Source organism: Lactuca sativa, chromosome 9 (genome assembly GCF_002870075.4).
Source record: "Lactuca sativa cultivar Salinas chromosome 9, Lsat_Salinas_v11, whole genome shotgun sequence".
Taxonomy (NCBI): Eukaryota; Viridiplantae; Streptophyta; class Magnoliopsida; order Asterales; family Asteraceae; genus Lactuca; species Lactuca sativa.
In genome coordinates, this window is record NC_056631.2 from 72459050 (window position 1) to 72480540 (window position 21491).

Here is a 21491-nt window from a genome sequence, read left to right on the forward strand (position 1 = left end):
TTGTTTGTACTGTTCTTGTGTCCCCGTAGGTGTTTAAGCAAATGGGAGATCCGTTTACGGGAGTCGTACTGGGTTCTAAGTTTGTTCACATGACGATGCGATTACTCGTAGTCTTGAGCAGTTCTCCGTCCTGAAGTTCATATTAGAATTCATACTTGGTTCATAATCACCATTTCGTGTATACGAGTCGTATATAATTAAGATTAAAAAGGTAGTCGAATAACTGATTCTTCTTTAAGCTCACATCCCATCGGGGAAAAAGAAGTTAAAGTGGAATCATCAATTCTAAACCTGTAGAACCTTGATTATATATCACTCTTATGCATACATTCCTCAGTGATAGATCAATCGTATGAATCCTTGGATTGAACTTGACGTACTGCACGAGTGGTACTTTGGGGGTTTCTTTGGAAAAATTACTAAGAGGTACTCCTGGCATGAGTACTTCGGTGTTCTGATATGACGGCATTGCTAAAGCGACATTTACTAACAAAGGGATGTATGTATGAAGCTGTTATGGCGTGGATCAAACTGAATCTAATCGTATGATAATGTCAGAATCATACAGAAACTTTGAAGACATTAGATTTAAACATAAGGCGTTTACAGACAAAACATAATCGTGCCACCATGAACAGAGTTACGGTACTTTAGACTTACGACAAGAGTGTTGTTGTGAATAAGGTATACTACAAAAGACAAGTATACGCAGCACGAGCATCCCTATACAGACAGGATCTCGCGAAATGTAAGACTCTAGTTGCACTAGTTCTGGGTAGTTTATAAGTCTATTACAACAAAATGCCTTAATTACATTAACGTGGGTTCCGGAGCAGGTTCTCCCGCAGCTGTGATCCTGAGAATCCTCCCATCTGCGCCAGAGTTCTTTGCTATAGGGCAATCCTTCTTGAAGTGCCCTATCTCCCCGCATTGGTGGCATTACTGGCTAGTACTAGCTTTGGTGACAGGATTGCGGTGTTTGGCCAGTGTTATGTGGACACGAGTGCCTTCCTCGTTACTCCACTTTGAAAATTGCTTCCTAAAGCGTTCGGCGTTATAACTACTCTCGTGTGTAGGGTTAGTCCCGATGAAAGGGACTTGAGTGATGGGTCGTGCCGGTGCTCCACAGTTACGAGCATGGTGCCCTATGTTTAGGCAATTGCAACATTGCATCTCATGGCAAGCCCCATGATGATGGAAACTACACTTATCACACTTCGGGAGTTTTCCCTCGTATGGCCTGCTCGGTATGGGAATGCTAGGAGTTTCCACTTGCTGCTGTTGCATAGCTAGCCTTTGGGATTTCTTGCGTTCTTTCTGGGCTTGACGCTTTCGTTCAATGTTCTCTGCTTTTCGGCTTTGCGAGCATGTGATTGTTACCGTTTGACGACTTCCTGGATTGATACCACGATTGGGAACTTCAATTCCATCATCAGCATTGATTGTGCTGATAGCGCTACAGTGCGCAAGGACAGCAGTTATGACAGCTACCACGGCAGCTGTAACTGTTGTTTGGAAGGTAGCGGTGTCCATAGGAAAGGCGGAGGTCTCGCTGTTCAACTGATTGCTTCCGGATGATGACATGATTCTGTAACACGAAAGGTAAGGATTTTGTGAGCGATTCTGGTTGACCCTTGATGTACTTAGATTGTTCATGTAAAGAGTACGACTATGTTCTCGAAAGTTTGACCTACATCCCTATGATGCAGTCCTAGCACGGATTGGAAGTATGTTCACGGAGGTTTGACCTACATCCCTATGATGCAGTCCTAGTAATGAGTAGAAGTAAGTTCGTAGAATGGTCTCAAGACGTTTGTCGTTCAAGCCGAGGTATCGTGGGTTGGTGAATAACAAGATCCAACCACTGAAAGAGACTTGGAAATGTCTCCGGAGCTAAATTACTATAGTCCAATGACTTGACTAAAGCATGATTCAGATAGACTCCAATGAAAGTATGATAAGAGTACTTGAATAAAGAATGACACAGAAGTTAGCCGACTGTCAATATCTTTGATATTCATGACGTAAAAGTTCGGGAAAATGACCTTGTAAAGGTCTTACATCATATCTGGAGAAGATAGTTCTTGACAGCCTAGAGATCTAACCAAAAGTACTTACGGTACAAGATAATTTCATAGAAAATGCCACATCGGGCATAGACAGAAAACGATCCCTTTTAACAAGGAAAATAAAGTAAAGCGTCTACTACCGGCGACGGTCATCCCTCTGGTGAATTCTCAGTTCAGCCAGTTGACGTTCCACATCAAGTAGGTGTCTTTTGCACACCCTATGGCGTACTCGGAGCTCTATGACTTCGGCTCGTGATCCAGTCAGTGCTTGAAGCAGGGTTTCATGGTTTCTCTCATATCTCTCACGAGCATCTTCTACACGAATGGTGCGGAGGGTATGCATTCTCGCATTGGCGACAACTTCAGTGATCTGATGTAGGGCTGTCCTGCCTTGAATCTCACTTCAGGCCACTCTGCGGACCAAGATTGGCAAGATTCTATCTGCTGAGCCCCCATTGCTCAGGTCGTAAAAGCTTCGGTCGCCATTAAATGGCATGGGCTGATCTTGTCCTTGGCTCCATGTTTCTAAACATTCCACCCACTCAGGCGTCGGGCCATGAAAAGCCGGACGAGGGTTAGGAATTGGAAAGGGAGCTGCTTAGGGTAGGTTCTCAACCTATGGTTCGGAATTAGCATCGTCCGAAGGGTTTTCATCATGGTCATCATTCAAAGGGATAGGATGATCATTCTTTGGTTCTCCTCCAAACCAACCAGCTATGACTTCGTTCGGAAGATACTGGTTGCTGTGGGGATGGAGTCCAACCATGTTATCTATGCGAGAATTAGGGTAAGAAATAATTATTAGATGAACTATCTAGATAATTATTTAGAAAATCTTCATTAGTTACATCGCTATTTGTTAAGTGCATACCGGTTATATGTAATCGAAACAGGATAGGCCTTCGAATAAGTGATCTTAACTCCAAATTCACACAGAATCGGGGCGAAGTAAAATTTTCACAGATTCTAAGTCTATAACATCCTAATTACATATAGCCTTAGTGTATCCACTTAGCACGTATCAACTTAGTAATGAAGATCCCTTTTTAGTTCTCAAGTATAACGTACTTATAGTAACACCAAATACTCCTATAGTATTTTAAGTTTAATGTTATGTTCTATTGTTCTCATTGTAGTAGGGTTGGTAAGATTTTAGCATTGTTGCAACCACACAATTAAACTTAGGCACATGCTAGTCAACCCTCGGATAATATAGGTGATCATGCTATATCTTCCCATTTTTTACCATATATCTCTAAGCCCACATGTGTTGCCCAACAATCGTAATTCTTTTGTACTGTCCTAGTGACACTGATTTTAGTTTGAATGCAGGCACATATACTTTATTAAATATTTTATTATTTAAAGTATGAACTCTTGGTCAGAGTATTTTTAATCCCTTATGTATTTATAGTTAGAATATCTTTTATGGGTTGATATACTTAATTCACTATAAACAATGCTCCGATACCAATCTGTCACACCCCAAAACCATTAAACGGCGGAAACGTTTTGGGGCGGAGGACGTCATGTACAGTATCACAATAATGAAAAGTAGTAAACAAGCAACAACATCATCCATTGCATTAATAATATAATTTTAATACAAGTGTATTCTGATACGTATAATAGACACTAATGAATAAATCAAAATGAAAGATGAGTCTTGAACGATCTCCATCTTCCTTAATCCTTGCATTGGTACCTGTCTATGATGACCTGAGGATACAAGTAATTTTGAAAGAGAGTATCAACTTTGAAGCTGGTGAGATCATAAGTATTTTAGTGTCTTATTTTGTATGTAAATACTTGTATGTATTTGAAATGTAAGTATTTGTATGTATACGAATTGTAAGTATTGAAAATGTAAATGAACTGTAGGTATGAAAATGTTTGTAAAACAACTGTAAACGTTTGAAAAGCCCTAGAAATCCCTATGATTCCTATTAGTAACAAAAGGAGTCTTCTACCAAGACTTAACTGTTCTCAATGTAGTCTTCTACCAAGATTTAACTCCTCTGCATGTAGTCTTCTACCAAGACCTAACTGTTCTGAATGTAGCCTTCTACCAATGCATCTAGTGTCTGTGCGTGTGTCTCTTGTAAGAGTATGTATTTTCCCAGGTATGACTATCATTAACCAAAAATATAGTTTCTACATTACCGTGCGTCATGTGAATGTTCACAAAGTGAATGTAAATGGGAAAACGAAATAGTACTATGGTGTAGTGTCGAACTACAACCGTACCAATTACCTTAAGTCTAAGGTAATCTTGTAAGTACTGTAGCATTTGTAATAAATAACTACATCGGTACTCAGCTGCCTTATTTGAGGGATAAGGTATAATGTGATGTCTAGATCCCAGGCTGTATGCTCCCCTATCAAAGGGATTTTGGGACCTACCCACGACCCCTGCATAAGTGCAAGCCGTGAGCATCCACATTACTATGATCATGTATACTCGATATAACTATCACAATTGCGTTGTGATTCATCAGTATAGTTAGATCCTGAACTGGGTCCATGCTATAGCACATAGTGACATATGTTCTATGTATATGTAAGTGTACTCGTGTAAGTGTGATCATGTAATTGTACTCATGTAAGTGTGATCATGTAATTGTACTCATGTAAGTGTGACCATGTATACTTATCTATGTAATAGTATAGTAATGTACTGTAATGTTCTAGCTGTAGTCTACGTGCTCTCTATCTAGCAAGTATAGTAATGTACTGTAATGTCCTAGCTCTAGTGTACGTGTTCTCAATCTAGCAAGTATAGTAATGTATTGTAATGTTCTAGCAAGTACTGACTCATGAATGAACTGACTCATTGTATGGTATCGTGTTCTAGTAATAGTTTTAGTATCTTCCTAAACTACCCGCATGGTAGTTTACTAGTAATCTAACTGGTACGTATGGACATGGATGTATACCCTTGCTACCCAAGGGCATGGGATGAACTGGAAGGACCTTTATGACTATATATGTATATATGTTATATAACTAATATTTAAACGACCTTCGGACGAGTACCCGATATCCCACCAGACCACATCTCAAGCGCGAAAAGGAAATAGGGTGGATAGCCTTCCTAAGTCTTTTAAACATTTCTTATATATCTATACATATAGAGGCATGCAATTTATAATATAAAAACATAAATAAGTTTTGTAAAACCTTTGAACATAGTTATTATCTTAAGAAAAGATCGACTTGATGTCAATCTATAAAACGGTTTGAAGGCATGGGTTTGATAAAACGGTTTAGTATAAAGAAACATTTGTTTGAAACACAATTGTAAATAAGTTTGAAAAGTAATATACGGAGTAAAATGTATAGAGAAATAAGGAGTTTTAAACACATAAAGTGTTTATGAAAGACATTTGAAGGAAACTGTTTAGTAAAACGGCTAATGAGTAGCCAATCATTTGAATGCTGCTTATTAATCACATGTGATTGATATAATATTTAGCATAATTCTACTTGTATCCCCCCCCCCCCCCAATAAAACATTTAAAAATAGTTTAAAACATTGATTAAGGGGGTATGAACTCACCTGTAGTGAGTGGTTCTGATGAAAATGTTGGATAAGTTGCTAAGTATCAAGTGGTGACTTAAGTACACACGTGAATCCTATTTAGCATATATTGACACATATATGAATATAATTAGTGTTATGAACAACTAATTAATGAATTGGGACCACCTTAGGGACTAGAAAACACTTATATTGAAGTGTTACAACCATATATGATTGTATGAAGGGGTATAAGGCTTTACAAAGGAGTGTATGGCCAAAATACACACTATATGTGTATGTGCGCCCATGTGTGCGGCCTAGTGTGCTGCCAGCACATGTGTGCGGCCATGTGTGTGGCCATGTGTGCTGCCAGATGGTGTGTGCTGTCATGTGTGCAGCCAGATGGTGTTCTTGGTGTTCTTGGTACCTTTTATGAAGATCTTCAAGGAGAATGGATGATACTTGAGAGGATTTCGAGTTCTATGCTTGAAGAAGTGAAGGAAGTGTTCAAAAATGACTAAGTGTGGTATATATAGGTGGAGTGTGCAGTTGGGAAGGGTGTGAGGCCGCAAACACATGTGTGTGGCCGCACACTCAAGTGTGTGGCCGCACTCTCCATGTGTTGGAGTGTTTGGCCTCTTTTTGATTCCTATATTTTGAGTTAACCCATTTCCACACTCCAACCTTGATTATAACACGTTTAGAACTCTCCAATAGACCCTAAATGGTACTACAAGATAGCAAAACGAGTCTATTATTGATAAGAAATGAAGAATGCAAGCTATAAATTTTTGGGTTGTCACAACTTAACTTCCTGCAGAGTTGGGATGTCATTTCCTAGGAGTAGTATGTCATCCACATACAATACCAAAAAGCTAACTATACTTCCACTAGCCTTGACATACACGCAAGATTCATCTTCACTCCTAGAAAAGCCAAATTCCTTGACCTTTTCATCAAAGCAAAGATTCCATCTGTGAGGTGCTTGCTTTAATCCATAAATGGATTTCTCAAGCTTACACACTCTGTTAGGGTACTCGTTGCTGACAAAACCCTCTGGCTGACTAATGTAAACATCTTCAGCCAACTTTCCATTAAGGAAAGCGGTTTTGACATCCATTTGCCATATTTCATAGTCATGAAATGCAGCTATAGCTAACAGAACCCTAATAGACTTAATCTTGGCTACTGGAGAAAAGGTCTCATCATAGTCCACTCCAGGAATTTGAAAGAAGCCCTTTGCAACCAGTCGAGCCTTATAAGTGTGTACTTTACCATCCATGTCGGTCTTCTTCTTGAAGATCCATTTGCACCCTACTGTATTACAACCTGGTACATTCTCAACCAAGTTCCAAACTTGATTGTCATACATGGACTGTATCTCGCTGTCCGTTGCCTCTTTCCACTTGGTTGACTTAGGGCCTGCCATGGTCTCCGCATAACTGTTAGGTTCATCCAGACCTATCAGTGTCTCATCACTGATAAGTGTATCACCTTCTGCAGTAATATGGAATCCATAGTAATGCTCAGGAGCATTCCTAACCCTTGTGGACCGCCTCAGAGGTACAGACTTGTCAATTGGCTCAACAGGAGTTTCCTCCTCAAGTTGAGTGCTAGGGTTTGAAGTTCCTTCACTGCTTGACTCTTGAATTTCTTCAAGATCAACTTGCCTCCCACTGTTTCCTTGGCTTTGAACTCTCTCTCTCTCTCTCTCTCTCTCTCTCTAAAGAAAGCCCTCCTAGCTATAAAGACCACATTTTCACTAGGTCTGTGATTGTTGTGGGTAGCCGATGAAAATACACCTCTCGCTTCGAGGTTCAAGCTTATCATGAGTCTCGCATCTCACGAAAGCCTCGCAACCCCAAGTCTTGATGTGGTCTAGTTTAGGTACTTTACCAGTCTACATCTCGTGAGGAGTTTTGGCAACTTTCTTTGTAGGGACTAGATTAAGGATATGTGCGGCAGTCTCTAAGGCATACCCCCAAAATGAGATTGGTAGCGAAGCTCAACTCATCATGGAACGAACCATATCCAACAAGGTTCGATTACGCCTCTCAGCCACGCCATTCAACTGTGGTGTTCTAGGAGGTGTCAAATGTGAGACTATCCCACATTCCCTTAGATAGTCAAGGAACTCTGAACTAAGATACTCACCACCACGATCGGATCGAAGCATCTTAATGTTCCTGCCTAATTGATTCTCGACTTCCTGTTTAAATTCCTTAAACTTTTCAAAAGTCTCTGACTTATGCTTGATCAAGTAGACATATCCATATCTACTGTAATCATCAGTAAAAGTCAAATAATAACGATTAGCATCCCTTGTGGCATGTTTGAATGGTCCACACACATCCGTGTGTACAAGGTCCAACAAACCTTCACCCCTCTCACAAGAACCTGTGAAGGGTGACTTTGTCATTTTTCCAAGTAAGCATGATTCGCAACTATCATCTGACTTTAGGTAAAATGACTCCAAGACTCCATCCTTTTGGAGTTGGCCTATGCGTTTCTTGCTTATATGTCCAAGACGACAATGCCATAATGATGCTTTATCCAAGTTATTATTAACAGAATCAATACACAATACATTATTTCCTAAGTTATCAACCACAGATACTGTTTCATACACGCCATCACAAGGTAATGCTTTAAAATAAAGAACATTATTAAAGAAAGCATTAATCAAACCAACTTCATTATCAAATGAAAAGGTGAAACCTTGTTTATACAATGCATGAAAGGAAATAATATTTCTTTCCATTTCTAGCGAATAACAACACTTATTCAAATCTAAACTAAACCCACTAGTTAGCGATAAAGTATAAACTCCAATCTTGGTGACAGTTGTAACTTTCCTATTCCCCATGATTAAGTTTATTCTTCCTTGCCCCACATTCTCACTTCTTCTTAGTCCCTGCAAGTCACAACAAATATGAATACCACAACCGGTATCAAGGACCCAAGATTTAGAATGGGGTGAGTTATTAGAAATAATAGTGTAAATACCTGCATGGTTGGGTTTAACTTTCCCAACCTTCACATCTTGCTGGTATTTTGGGCAGTTCCGCTTCCAATGTGATTTTTCATGGCAATAGAAGCATTCAGCCTCTTTTGGGTCAGAAGAAGGAGTGACGAAACCTTTCTTGGTTCCACTTGAAGAAGAGCCATCAAGGGTCCGAGCCTTGGTACCCTTTGAAGAGCTCTTTGTCTTCTTCCCTCGACTTTTCCCGATTGCCAAAACCGGAGTGGAGTTTGGAGTAGGAGTGTTAACAACCGACTTCCCCTTAAGACCTGTTTCTATGGTCTTCAGAAGTCCCTGAAGTTTGCTGAGTGTGACCTCTTCCTTATTCATGTGATATGTCATGCGGAATTGATCATAGCACGATGGTAAGGAGTGCAAAATGATATCTATTGCAAGCTCCTCAGGGAAGTTCACATTAAGTTTCAGCAATCGATCCACACACCTTTGCATTTTCTACATGTGGCTCGTGACGGATTCCCCGTCCTTCATCATGGTTGTTATCATGGAGCAGATGATTTCATACCTCTCTTGTCATGCACTTTGATGGTATCTTTCCATCAGATCTTGGTGCATTTCATAAGGGTAGAAATCCTCATAGGACTTGTGGAGTTCCACTGTCATCGTGGCCATCATGATGCATGCCACTTTGGTAGCATCCCTTTCATGTGCCTGAAAGTCAGCGATCTCCTGGGGAGTTGTAGTTGTCTCATCAATCTCCTTAAGCTCCTTTTCAAGGACATATTCTTTGTACTTGTAGCGGGTAATCATCCTGATGTTTCTGATCCACTCGTTGAAGTTGGATCCATCAAAAGTGACTTTCCCACACAAGTTCATAAGGGTAAAGGAGCCAATAGGATTAGAGCCAGAAGCAGCATTGTTTGAAGACATCTGAAGGAAGAGGACAAGATTAGTTTAGATATCAAGAGAGTCCTTAATAAAACACCCTAATGTAATATTAAGGCTAGGATCCAATCACAATATATCATAACTTAGAAGAGGTATGCCGTAATCCAAGCTATAACATATTTGAAAGGTAGGTGAATGACGATTCACCAATTTCCACCACGAAAACCGAAATATTAAATATTAGGTTTTGATTGGTTCTTAGAAATTCCTAGATTCTTTGAGATTCAATGAACTTTTCAAAGGCATGTTTCAATCTCGAGTGTACCCCCCAAGTTTGGTGACTGGGATACCGAGGATCACAAAACGAGGTGTGAAGTAACCATGCAAATCACTTGGTACCCTTAAAGTTTATCACTCAATCGATGTGCCGGTAAACCACATACGCTCCACAGATACTATAATAAACCTTAAGTCACCCTTTACCTACCTTGTTAACTCTAAGTTAGTTCCTGATTAACCACACACGCTCCACCAACGACTTAAACAAAGTGTAAAGTGTAATTTCATGGATTAGCACCTTATTCACATTTTTCCTAAAGTAACTAAGATTGGGAATTTAATAAAACATTTAGTTACTTTATAATATTCATCATACTTTTAATGAGAATTTACAAGTCCTTGTCCTACCCGTTCGACTAACGACCCTCCACCAGTCAAGCAAGAGGTGGGTGAGAGTGGACACCCATTAAGTTGCCATTTTATAGGCAACAACCTTATACCCACCTTATAGACCGGCTTCGTGAATGAGGCGTACTAGCGGTAAGACGACTTTAATCTTATATATATATATATATATATATATATATATATATATATATATATATATATATATATATATATTATTAACTTATAATATTATAAGTATAAGGGTAGAATTTTAACTTTTAAAATTCTAAGGGTTGGAACTAAAGTTTTAGCATGACTTTACTTGTTCCAAAACTTGAGGGAAAGTTTTGTAAACTTTCAAAACTTTTCATTTCTTGTAACTTATGAGTTTACTAGAGTAATAAAAATGAAAACTCTTCATTTTTCTAACTCTTGTGTTTTTTTAATGGTTTTAATTCAAGTGACTTTTGGTTTTCCATAACTTGAGGACAAGTTATGGACTCCATTAAAACACATTATGATCAAGAATTAAACTACCACATAGGTTACAAATAATTCCTATTGTCATCTAAACATCATAAGATCAAGAACATGAACATGAACACAATCATGAATCAAAATTACACTTAAAACTTTGTAATTTTGATAACTAGTTGTTGTAAATGGATTAGAAAAAACATTACACCATCTAAAACAAGTTTTCAAGCACCAAAACAGTTTAGGGTAATCTTTCTAGTCCATTTCTAGCAACTAAAGTCGAAAATCTGCACTCTGTGGCTCCTACTCGCCGAGTGCATGAACCTACTCGGCGAGTAGGTTGAAGATACAAGTGAACTCGGCGAGTCCCCCCATGGACTCGACGAGTTCATCAGGCAGACAGCAAGCTTTTCGACTTTTTCAACTTTTTAGCACAAATAACAAACAAACAAGCCTAGGCTCTGATACCACTGATGGGTTTTGAGCATTCTAACACTTCCTAAGTGTACATGCAACCCTAATAACCTTGGGTCTATGTTTGTCTAATTATCATGCAAAGTTGAATTCCAAGGTTATATTCCTATCTAGCATACATGGGGAACAATTTTTAACTTGAATGAAAGATAGAATAACTTACCTTGTTGTTGCTTATGTTCCTTGAAACCTTGTGAGCTTAGCACCCCAAGTGTGATGGCTCAAATGCTTCACACAACACCAAATGCTCTTGGAAAGACTTTTGAGAGAATACACACTTCTTGAAATTGGCCTAGCTCTCTTGTTTCCTATGTGTAGCCGATTTTGGTGGAGAATGGGATTCTTATATAGTGTTGATACATCTAGGGTTACACCATGTACACCCTAATGTGTCATGACTCTTCATTTCCATGACCCATGGGTTTGTAACTCCCATGGAGTGTCCATGGAGCATCCTATGGGTGGAACCCAACTTGATAATCCATGGAACCTCTTAGCCCACTATACAAGATATGGATGATTTACATAATCAACCCATATATTTAATTAGTTATCTTTTGATCACTTAATTAATTCTAAATTAATTCTTTGATCAAACTAATCAAATAATATTATTAATATATTAGAACTTATAATATATTAATAATCTCTAAGTGTTATTTCTCTCATTTAGTCTATCCAATTGCATGGTGCCATGCAACCCAAATGGACCATGCCGGGTCGGGTCAAGTACTGACCAGAAATAGTTATGGACTTAGACACCTTATCCAACAATTAGGTGTTCACCCTCTTTCTTGCGAAAGAAGGTTGGGTCAACTGAATCTTGTTTGAATTTAGACATTTTTAGAAAACGAGTTAGTGTTTCATACCAGGCTCTCGGGGCTTGCTTCAGACCGTAAACTGCCTTGTCCAGAATGTAGCAATGATTGGGAAACTTTTCGTTCACAAACCTAGGTGGTTGCTCAACGTACACTGTCTCTTCTAGTTCTCCATTTAAGAACGCACATTTGACATCCATTTGAGAACTCTATACCTTTTTCTTGACAATATCCCTTAACTACCAGCCTTGCCTTGTTGCGTATCACGTTCCCTTCTTTATCCATCTTGTTCATGAAAACCCATTTCAAGCTAACAACAAATGCATCCTTTGGTGTGGGAATCAGTCTCAAGACTCGATTTCTCTCAAACTCATTGAGTTCGTCTTGCATAGCCTATACCCAATCAGAGTGATCAAGTTCAGTATTCACTGTTTTCGGCTCAATCTTGGAGACAAACGAATTAAACATGCAGAATTCTACTTGAGAGAATAAAGTTGTTTGCTTCGCTTTCAGTTGAGAGCGTGTAAGAACTCCCTCAGATGATTCACCAATTACTTGAGTTTTTGGATGATCGCGTGTCCATTTTACAAGTGGAGGATAATTTGGATCATAAGCAGGATCCAATTAAGCATTTATTTATTCTTCAAATTCCAATTGAGAATCTTTCTCATTTGTATTATTATTCTCACCCTCGAATGACGAAACAATTTCAACATTCGGTTCAGAGTTCTCCCCCTCGATTGGACTTTCATGGGTCATTGTTGGAGATGGATTCTCCCCTGGAATGGCAAGTTAGGTCGCTTTGGTGTAGAAGAAACCTCCCCCTCGAATGTGGTGCGGTCATTTGTCGGTTCGCTTGGACCTTGAGATTCGTTTGGTCCTTGAGGTTCGCTAGAATCATGAGATTCGCTTTCCATAGCTTTTGTCGCTTCGTTGATTATCTTCTTTAGATTGTTGACCTTATTATCCGCTGCTTTAGCTTCAGAGAGAACGGCTTTTTATGGTTCATTAAAGAGTAATATGTATTCGTCAAACAGATTCGATATAGGAGTTGTGACTTGTCCCTTTTGAAGAAAGATCTTTTCCATTGGTCTTTCACTGGATTGAAGTTTCTTCACGTAATTGTCATCAAATGTGACGTAGTAGGTTTCTTCAATCTTCTTTGATCTTTTGTTCAGAACCCTATATGCCTTGGAGGTAAGAGAGTAGCCAAGAAAGATCCCTCCGTCTGCCTTCACATCAAACTTTTTTCGGTTCAAAATTAAAGATAAAGCACCTGGAACCAAAAACATGGAAAAATTTAACGTTAGGCTTACGATTATTCAGAATTTCATAGGGTGTAATGGAAAATCGCTTATTGAGGAAGGTTCGATTATGGGTATAGCAGGCAGCTGCAATTGCATCAGCCCAGAAGTACAGAGGCAGAGAAGCGAAGCTGAGCATGGTTTGGGCCGCTTCACACAACGAACGGTTTCGCCTTTCAACTACACCATTTTGTTGTGGAGTATAGGGAAAAGAGAAGTTGTGAGACACTCCCTTTTCAGTAAGAAATTCTTCAAACTCTTGGTTTTTGAATTACATCCTATTGTCACTCCGAACATTTCTAACCACCTTTCGCATTTGAAGCTCCACTTGCTTAATAAAGTTCTTGAGCTTTGGAGTCGCCTCTGATTTCTGTTTAAGAAAGAAAACCCAGGTGAAGCGTGAAAAATCATCAACTATAACGAGAATGTACTTACAACCACCAATTTTTTCTATGGCCGATGGACCACATAGATTGATGTGAAGATGCTCAAGAGGTTCAATGATCTTTGTGTTAACAATTGGGGGATGACTTTTTCGGCTTTGTTTTCCCATTTCGCATGCAGCACATAAATGTTCTTTGTCAAACTTTAGAAGTGGCAGTCCTCACACATGATCACCAAGAACTAGCTTGTTGATGTCTTTGAAGTTAAGGTGTGAAAGTCGACGAAGCCACAACCAACTTTTACCAGAATGAGCTTTCGTTAGAAGACATACAACAGGCTTCCCTCGTATCGATTTCAGATTTAATGGGTACATTTCGCCTTTGCGCTTGGATTTCAGTAGAACCGTCTTAGTTTAATTTTCAACGATCTCAGATCCTTCATCATCAAATGAGACCTTCAAGCCAGTCCCTACAGCCAATTGCGTTACACTTATGAGATTGTGTTGCAATCCTTCCACGTAAGACCTTCAAGCCAGTCCCTCATGCCATAGCCTTTTGTTGTGCCATATGAGTTGTTACCATATTTGACACAGCCACCATCTTTTAGAGCCCAAAACTCCCTCAGCTCTTCCCTTCTCCCTGTCATGTGACATGAGCAGCCATTATCGATATACCATTCGTCTTCAAACTGCTCGTCACTAATAACCTGCAAAGATCAAGTAGATTTAGGAACCCAAAGTTGCTTGGGTCCACGTGAGCCTTTTACAAAACAGGGAATAGCAATTGAAAGATCAACCATAAAAGTTCTTTTTATCAAAGTGGTTTCGTCTTTCCTTTTGATGGTAAAAACCTTAATTTTGTTATCCTTTGGTTTGTTTAAATCAGGTTGAGAATTTTTGTTTTGATTCTTAACAAACTTGTTTTCATGTTTCCTAGGGTTAGCTGACGTCTTCTTTGTTTGCTTTTTGTCTTTTGAGACGAGCTTCCCTTTTCCCTTGACATCCTTGTTAGGATTTTGCTTCGTTAGTGAATGAGGAGGATGTGATTTAGGACCATAACTGCTTTTTTGGTTCTTTTCACTGCTCATTTTGGGACTGAAACTCCTTCTTCGGTTTGTCTGACTGCAAGATTGACAATGAGTGCATGGAACAGAGTTATCCTTTGATCCTGCTTTCGCCTTAAGATTTGACACTTTTTCTATGCGAACATAATTGTTGTTTTGGGATTGCCAAAACTGCTTCCTTTCATTGAGATTCTTTTGATATCTCCTGTTTCGCTGGCATTTTTGTTCAGCAAGTTGCTTTTGAGACTTGTGAATATTTACTTTCGGCTTCGGTCTCTCAGCTTGAGTTTCATTCTTCATTGAAGAGGTTTCGTTTGCCACCTTCGCGGGTTCTCTTGGAATCTCTTTAGTACCACTTGTGCTTGGTATATCAAAGCTTGCAGTCTTATTTAGTGGTTCTGTCACATATCTGCCTTTAACCCTCCATGAGGTTCTCTCTGATAAGTCGACAGTCTCATTCGCATTGTCAATTGGAGCAGACCAAATAAATTATCACAGCTTCCTACGTTGTCTTCGTTCACTATGGTTGTAAGTTCGGTTGTCTGTTTCTGAGTGACCCCTGTTGTGGTGTATACCTGATTAGGTACAATTTGTATCTTTTGATATACCACAACCTTCTGTTTCAGAACCTTGGACTTATCTTGGGACATTCGATCGAACTCAACCAAGTTTTTAGATATAAGACCTTTTGTAGTGACATAAATAACATGGTTTGGCATGCGGAATTAAAGATTTCATAATGAACACGGTGATTTCGGTGTTTAAGAGATGTATTGAATATGTATGGTGTTACAAAAAGGGACATAGTTCAACATCTACATAAATAACACACACTCAACTTTTACACCTCTCAAGCACACCTCTACAAGTGGACTTAACCCAACTTATATAAAGGTGTTTACATGTCTCTCTCTCACTCTCACTAACTCATGGGTCTAAAGGATAATGCACCACATGCAAGTAGGTTTTACAAAAGTCAAACAATTAAAAAGTCAATCATGAATAACTTTGCACCCTAACATTCTCCCCCTCAAAGTTAGGGATGGATGAACCACTTCAATTCGTCCAAAACCGACCAACTACGCGGTTCGATCCTCAAAGGTGACACATATCGAAACGAACTTTAATCTTCAATCCTTCCATGATTCTTCAATTTGGGCTCTAGGATGTGAGACATACAATCCAAGCATCAACAAATGATCACAAGCTTCTCAAACTCTAAATCGATCATCCTAAAGTTGAGCATAAAAACACACCCTAAAAATCTTCAATAATTCCAAACCCATTTCGAAAATAAATCATTTACGAACTTCCAATTGCATCATTTCGTAAGCTTCAAAACTTCAAGATCACTTTGGTCTTCAAATCCGCGTAATATGAAAAAAATCAAGTTCGAATTTTCATATAAATTTCTCCCCTTTTTTATAATCGAAATTTGATTATAAAACCTCCAAGGAAAAAGAACGTGCTCTATTTGGAATTTTTCGTGCCAAAACTCCCCCTTAACATGTGGCATAAACTTTGTGCTTCAATCAGGAAAATCCAAAAAATATTCAATTTTTAGATTCGTTCACAGATTGCCTTTGACAAAATTTCTCAAAAAAGGGTAGAAATTGTCAATTTAAAAATTTTGCAGTGACCCGGTGCGCCCAAAACAGCCAAAAATGAAAAACTCTCTCCCTTTTTCAAAGCTAGGTGGAAAACGTCAATTTGCATAAACTACAGGGGCCTGAAATGCATTTCTTTCAAAATCTCAACAAAAGTAGTCCTTTTTCAAAAATGGGTATGAACCGCCAAATGTTCAAAATCTCAGGAACTATTTTCGAAAATTCTGCTCTTTGTTCTCAAATGATACGAAGAATCACCCCAAACATACGAAGCTTCAAAAAATTTCGAATTTGGGTGAAAAGTGTCAAACATACGAAACTTCATTTAATTTTCGAAGTGCCAAATATTCCAAGGTTCAGGGGTTGTTTTCGATATTTTCTGCTTTTCTTCAAATCAAACGAAAATTTGATCAATCATATGAAGGGTAACCAATCATACGAAATTGTCTCATGAGACAAATATTCGAAGTTTCAAGGGCCATTTTGAAACATTTGCCTTTTCATACGAAACTTTGTTTTCTTCTTCAGTTCGTACAAATATAGCAGATAGAGACACACGAATATTTCTTCCTTCCCAAATTTGGTTTTAACGAAATCAAGCAAACGAGACGTACTAAACTTTTTCCTTTCTCTCTCCCCTTCGTATGAAACTGCATCTCCACACTTCGTACGAAATTTCAAATATTCTTTTCCAAACACCCTTCTTGTCAAATCCAAAACACCATTTTACCCTCTTTGTATGAAACTTCATCTTCTCCAATCAATCGAAAAATTCTCAGCATACAAAGCAGTGAACAATAACTTCTTAACCATTCATCCTCTTAATCGACTATAGAATCAACATACCAATATCAACAATCGACCCTTCGTATCTTCAAAATCCAAACACAGGGACCCTTCGTACATTAACCCGAACCATTCAACTATGATTACCCGAGCATCACCAAAAACAATTCCATCGATCTTAAATCATCTACCCATTTGTTCGTTAAATCAAAACGATCATTCATTCGAATCCAGATTCCAAAAACCTTTGTGACTCAATATTCGATCCAAATCAAAATCATTATCCAGTTCATTCGCAAACCCAAATATCGACAATCTGTTCTTGCTACAACCCTCAAATCGATTAGCCAACTGAACTCTAGCAATTGATTTCCCAAATCCAGTCTATTATCCAAAAGAAAATCATCAAACATCGACTCTAAATCATCATTAATCGAACTTCAGAAATTCGATTATTGATCAACATCTATAAACGAAACCAAGATTTCGCTTTTTAACAATCAACAAATCAAATTTTGAGATCATCGTTACAAGTTCTAGACTCAAGAACAAAAGAAATACCCTGCTGTTGACATCGGCTTCAAATCAACGAAATCACAAGCTTGTCAAAAGTTAAAATCGTCTGCAACAACTTTGAATCAAATGTGACTTGTATTTGATCAATGATCTACTAACTCAAATCAATTACAACTCAGGGGGTGTTTGGCTTAGCTTTTCACAGCCTAAAAGTCCTTTTTGGAAAATTCACAAAAAGTCAGGATTTCCTGACTTTTCTAAAAAGTTCCTTGTCCATGTATAAAAACTCCAAAAGTAGCTTTTAAAATTAGTTTTGCCAAATATCTTTTGCTTTTTTTCTTTTCCAAAAAGGACTTTTGGGCTGTGAAAAGCTAAGCCAAACACCCCCTCAGATTGAGTTTTGATTCAATCGATTTTGACTTTTAGTAACCATTTCAATTCCAAGATTGATAAGAAGAGAAGTAACATGAAAACATTGATTATCAAACCATTAAAACATCGATTCCCAAGAATTTGAGTTTAACTATTAGCTTTTGAAGCAGATGAAGAAAAATGGAACAATAACGATGATCACATGATAAGAACTGAACAAAAACAGTTTCACTTTTTAATATGGGCTCAAAATCGGATGAACAGTAACACACATTGAAGATTTGCGTTGGGCTTTAAAAACAAACATGGATCTAATGTGATTTAGATATTTATTTGAATTTGATCTATGAAAGAAAATAAATTGGATCTTCAATTGGGCTTGAAACAAATTCAATCCAATCCGATACAAATCGATCAAAAATCATAAAAGCAACGCATGATTCAATGAGATTTAGAGAGATCATAGAGAGAGACTCACCAAAATTTGCTTCCATTGTGACAAAAGTTGCCAAACTAAGAATCTTTCTTCAAAAATCACTTTGATCATTGAAGACCCGCTCTGATACCAATTGTAGTGACATAAAGAACATGTTTTGGCATGCAGAATTAAAGATTGCACAATGAACACGGTGATTTCGGTGTTTAAGAGATGTATTGAATATTTATGGTGTTACAAAAAGGGACATAGATCTACATCTACATAAATAACACACACTCACACACTCAACTTTTACACCTATCAAGCACACCTCTACAAGTGGACTAAACCCACCTTATATAGAGGTGTTTACATGTCTCTCTCTCTCTCTCACTCTCACTAACTAATGGGTCTAAAGGCTAATGCACCACATGCAAGTGGGTTTTACAAAAGTCAAACAATTAGAAAATCAATCATGAATAACTTTTCACCCCAACACCTTTGGTAGGTTCGGTTTCTCTTTTGACAAACTCTGAACAGTCATCTTCATCCTCTATAGATATTTCACTCATATCACTGTCCTCATCAAATTCAGAAGTGTTTTCCACGTTTATTTTGTTTTCTAAACTCAACTTGGCATTCAATGAGTCAAATTTCTGCATGGGTTTGGTCTTTATTTTCAATTTATCATTTTCGTCCAAAAGGTTTTTAAGCATGTCCTTATGGTCTTTGGACTTAATAAAGGACTCGATTTTGTCCAGGCCAATCCTATAGGCGTCAGAAATTTCATCTGAAGAAACAATAGATTCACAGTTATAACAATCTATATCAACTTCGTCCTCCTTTAACTCTAGGAAGGGCAAAATCATTTTGTGAATCTTTTTGCCGATCTCACAATCTAAATGAAATTGAATGATATTAGTATATAAACGTTTAGCAATCAAGCAAAAAATGTTTCTTTGTTTCTAAAGCTTCAAAATATCACGTTGCAAATAAATAACTTCATCTTTCGCCCTAACTAACTCCACTTCCTTCTTCTCTATCCAGATCCTTCTCTCCTCACTCTTGGAAGACACCCTGCTGAGTTGATCAGTTAGGTTAGAGTTTGTTAGGCGATTCTGCTTTAGACTACCACTTAAACTAGAGAATTTGAATTTTAGTTCATTTAATTCCTTTTCATAGTTAGTGACATGTATTATTTTTTATTCGAGAATAGATTGTACCTTCTTGATCAACTGATCGCAGTCGTTGATCTGCTCGCCCATTGGTTTAACAGTGAAGCACTTGTCTTCTCTTACCTTCGCTTCCTCACCCTCACCCTTGGTTGTATAGCCTCTCAATTTTGACACAGCTGCAGTCACCATTAGACATCTTCCTGTAAACTCTGATTTTCCTTCTTTTGCCACAAAAGCCCTTCCATGCATGGGCTTACGCACTTCTTCATCTTCAGAGTCTGTAGACCAGACTTCTACGCCTCCGAACTCATCATCAACAGTGTTTTCTTGCACAATTAAATCTTTCATAGTATTGTTAGCAGTCTTTTTCTTCTTGATCTCTTCCAGCTTACGCAAGTGGTAAGCTTCTTCATTTTCATCCTCATTCTTTTCTGACAACTTCCTTAAAACACAATCTTTGGCAAAATGATTTTTTCCCCGACAAAAATGACAATCAAATCCTGTGTAACCAACTAACTTGCTCTCCTTCTTCACTATTTCTTATTGAGGAGTGATTTTAGTTTCCTCTTTCGCCTTTTCTGAACTGTAGCTCCCTTGCCAGTTTCGGTTCTTAGAGTTAGGGAACTTTTTGCGAGCAAACTTTTTAGGATTAGAAACCATCAATGCATATTCTTCATTTGTTAGATCACATTCAAAAAGATCCAACTCTTCTTCTTCTTCATCCACGCTCTTGCCCTTTGAGAGAAGAGCCAACGATCCCATACTGGGAACCACATTCAGTTCCTTGGTCACAACGCTTTGGTGTGATTTAAGTATTCCTATAAGTTTCGCCAACAAATAGGATTTGAACTGTTCATGGGCTTTTACAGTCGAAATCACCTCCATCCATTTGGGTCTCAGGCTATTCATAAACATGACCTTCTGCTCAATGACCTCTCTACCAATTCCATGTTTGATCATCTTGCTGAGGAGATCATTGAATCAATCAAACGTCTGAATGAGTTTTTCTTCTGGCTTCTGCTTGAAGTCACCGAACTCTGAGAGCAATAAAGTTTGTATCGAGTGTTCCAAGTCCACATCTGTTGAATATAGCTCCTTATGCCTATCCCAAATCTGTTTTGCTGTTTTGCATGTACTGACCAGACGAAACGTATCAGATTGTAAGGCAAATCTAATCATTCTTCTGGCTTTGATGTTGCTCATCAGTTTGTCCTTCTCGTATTGAGGAACCTTTTCAACATCAATCATAAGTTGATTGTATTCCTTTTGCGTCATGATGATTTTACTCATTCCAGAATGTGTAAATGGACCCACGGTAATCGCTTCCCAGATCAAATACCCATTTTCCTCTGAACCAAGAACATAGTCCTCAAAGTGATGCGTCCAAACTTCATAATCACGAGTGTATAAGATTGGGATTCTCGTTGTAGATCCGATATTGTTGGATATTTTGATGGGGTTTGAACAAGAGTCGTCGTGTGACATGATGATTCGGTTTGATAATCCTACCAAGAATCAAACTAGTAAACAAGTTAGGGTAAAATCGAGATCTAAGAGCAACGTCAACAACAAAGTGACAGCTCCAGAGAAAACGATGATAACGGAAACCCTAAAACTTTCTTCAACATAAGAGATGTGTATGGATTACACAGTCTCCTGCTCTGATACTAATTGATGAGTAGAAAAACTCTTTTAAGATCGATTAGATTCTTAGCAAGCAAATCAGAATGTAAATAAAAGAATGAACCCACGATGAATCAAACAGATGTTGAATGATTAAAACTGCAACACCTCAGAAGATCTCGATGAAGAACTTCTACTGTAGAGGTTTGTTAGGGTTCCAGTACAATGAATGAGATAATTAATAAACCGTTCAAAAGACGATGCATGCATGCACCATAAATACGAAACCCTAATATCATAAACACGGATAGACAGGCCCATACCGTGACAATATTGGACTAACTAACGA